Genomic DNA, 3,708 nt, shown 5'->3' on the forward strand with positions numbered 1-3,708 from the left:
ATGCTCTAATACCACTTGTGAAATACCCAACCCCTGATGTACTATTAGAGGAATGGGGTAACACTTTTTTTTATCTCCACAAAATCTTACTTACACTTCTTGACTCATCCTCAGAGCCTCACAACCGAGGCTTTCACTCTGCGTAGTTTGACATACACAAGTATAGGGATACACACACACAGAGATATATATATATATATATTCCCTACCGAATGCAACGACCTCATCTTTCCACATCAAGTCGATGCCTTCAACCCTTGCTCCCTTATGCCTCTCAGGTAGTTGCTACTGGTCACGTGATCATGCTTGCCTTCTCCCGATGTTTCCCCAAGTGCGCACATTAGTTCCACTAGGGTCTCTATATAAGGGTCTCGTGGCTAATGGGCCTTTCTACCACCTCCTCAATGGCCTTAAGACCACCTACCAATTACCACGCTACTTTCTCACATCATCCCAACCATGTTATCTCGGAGCCTTTGCCTACTACACCTTTCGATATGCCTGGGGTCAATCCCTCTGGATGACCTAGCAGGTGGGACCTCCTTTTCCCTAATAGGGTGCATGCTTAACTATGTGGTTGACTTGTGTCAACCTGTAATCCTTCTCCTGATGCATACATTTTAAGAGACTTTTGTACCTCAGGGGTGAAACCTCGGGATCTGCGTGGAATCTGTGGGCCTCTACCTTCTTGCCTTCCATTTCTTCCAATTGACCCATGTGTCTGTGACACCATGTCATCTTGTTTTTCCTTCCTGACACTCATGTACTTGTCTCCTTGCATGCCTCTTAATATACCAAGTGTGTCCCTTAGGGACACATCACCCCACTCCTTGGTGTCTTGGTGCTTACAATTGACTCTTCCCATTAACTTTCAGGATGAACTCGTTGGGATGACTAGTCAAGTGGGAAAATCCTTAGCCAATAGCATCACCATAATTGTATGGTCCCTTCCACACTCCCATAAGGCCGTACTTGAAACTTCACTCATGCGCCTGCCTTCCTTTTATTCATGCCAATGCTTCTGGCCTTATGTGGGTAGTGGGCCACTCTTCCAACTAATGGCATAACCATCAAGCACACTTCATCTTGCTGCATCATCCCGATGCCTCGTCCCTTCACTACTCAACATGATTTTCTAGGGTGAACCTTTCAAGTTCCACCTCTGGGCCTTGTCGGATCACACACAACTAATCATGCTAGGGAAAAATCAATCCCCGCCAATGAAATGCATTCGTGACTGAGGTTTTGATCGGTGCAAGGATAAGGTTCTTCGTATTTTTGTTATAAGATTAAGGATTCTCCTCTTGCGTCGCATTGAGCTAACTCTTGACTCTACCATGGCACGAATAGGAAGACTTTGTCAACCTTTGAGCTATGAGCCCGATATGGCTTTTGGTCAGCATCGCAAGAGCTCACCTCAACTCCTCACCTACTACTTCTCACTGGGTGCTTTGACTAGGGCTCTACCATAGGAGTTGAGTAAACATGGTAAATGGCATCATTTATCAGTGGAAATGATGGAACAAGTGGCTTTCTAATGCACTCTATAGTGCTACCCCTCCTAATATTGAGTGAAGTCCTCTCCAACAAGTTCATAGACATCCGTCATTCCCCGTATAGAAGTAGGGGATTTCACTGGGTGTCAGTGTAGGCGCTCCTACAGCCACACCTTTTTTTGGGTTGATAACAACCTTCTAAAGGGATTCACCTCTCCTACCACATGGTAAAGGTTTCCAACTCCAATGTTGGCCTACAGTCAACTCTATGGCACAAGGCAGAATCCTCTAGCACTTAACTAGCGATTCTAGGAAGCTAGTGGAAGGCATCCAAGTTGTTAATAATGAAAGGATGACTAAGTCTTGACATAAGGAATTAGGCTATCCTTTTACTTAAAGATAAAGTATCTCTTTCAACGTTTAAACAAAGCCTCCTGTGTAAGATCACCAACATGTAGTTATAAAAATAAGTATATGTATGCAACGGTCACAGACCCTGCCAAGTAGGCAGTCTACTTGTAATCATTTCATAATAATAAAAGGGTTATATGCCTAAGGTTTCTAAGTTTTATTCTAGGTCCTTATGGATCCTTCCACTGCATGTGGTGATCATGATGTCATTAAACTATATATATATATATATATATATAATATATGTGTGTGTGTGTGTGTGTGTGTGTGTGTGTGTGTGTGTGTGTGTGTGTGTGTGTGTGTGTGGCTAGCCACGTTGATATGTATTTCATACAGAATGGAGTTCTAGTGTAGAAGTGTGGCATAATCTATGTTATGAGTTTTATCCAATTACATTTTTTTGCATATGATAGGTTATGATGACATTATCAAATCCCTCACACAATACCTCTTTATCGTCCAAAGGCACACACTTGAGAAATTCATTTAGCAGCAACAATATTTTCAGAAGTACAACACATACATATATCTATCTATATCTATATTAGTCACAACCATAAAATCCGATTCCTCATGAAGGTATAACCACATGCCCATTACATCAACAACACTATTACAGTCCAAAAATCCAAATTGTTTTAATCAGAAATGCATCATAAATTAATCATTATATAAACAAGTACAAATAGTTACTTATATTTTAATTTTGCAGGGAAATTGAGTCTAGGACAAAGACTCTCCACTCAACCATAGATAGTTGCATCCATACTTACTTGCAACTAGCTCCCCTGAACCATATTCCAAATTCTAAGGGGAGTGCTTGCTTAAGGGAATCAAACACCAGCTGCCAACTAAAACAGGGAATCTGGGAGGACCTCTTCCTTAATCCCACTTGCTAACTGCAACCATCTTCTTCATCACAGGGAGTACATATGCTCTTTGCCTCACCCCAGGACATGCACAGTGGTTCTCTCCCTTAAAAGGAGTCTAAAATCCATTGTAATAGTAATGTAGCAACCAAAGTTCTTCAGTCAGATCTTCATTTGTTGCTCCTCTAGAAACGACCTCTTCCCAAGATGTATAGGACTCCACAGATTATTATCTCAACCCACAGCCTCCAGGGGACCCAAGTTGTTACAAGGCCCCAAATATTTCATCCCAACCCTCTAGGGACCCAAGCTTTTACAGGGCTCTAGGGACTCTGTCTCAACCCAAAACCTCCAGGGATGCAATTTGTTATAGGGCTCTGTGGATTCTTTCTCAAACCACAATCTCCAGGGAACCCAAGCTATTACAGGGCTCCAGATACTATCATATCAACCCACATCTTCCGGGGAATATGAGATCCAATCCCCTTCTCTTCACTTCTCTTCTCTTCTCTTATGTGTTGTCTTCTAATCAAACCATAGTTATCTCCATTTTTATGGTGCTCAAATGGGTGTCCTCTCTCCTTCTCCTCACATGGACTCCCCCAATCCACCTTCCTTTCCTGCCTCGACCTTTTTTCCTCAGCTGGAATTTACTGCCTTGTCCTCATTTTCTTGTACGGCGTGGTTCCCTCTTAATTTCTTATCCATTTTTCCTTGTGAAGGTTCCCAAATGCATGGGCCTATGTACCTTCCTTTGCAACTCCCTCAAATTTAAGAAATAGTCCCTTAAATTCATTCACCAACCAGCCGTTCATGGTTGTCCAAAAAATTCAGATTTTTTGCACAAGAAACCTTAACATCCCAAGCAAGCAATCCTCCTCCTCAGCTCTAGAATATGTGTCCATTTAACTCAACCCTTTTTTTAAACGTTT

This window comes from Pinus tabuliformis, chromosome 8 (assembly GCF_031772625.1).
Source record: "Pinus tabuliformis cultivar Carrire ecotype Pingquan chromosome 8, CPIR1, whole genome shotgun sequence".
NCBI classification, from domain to species: Eukaryota; Viridiplantae; Streptophyta; class Pinopsida; order Pinales; family Pinaceae; genus Pinus; species Pinus tabuliformis.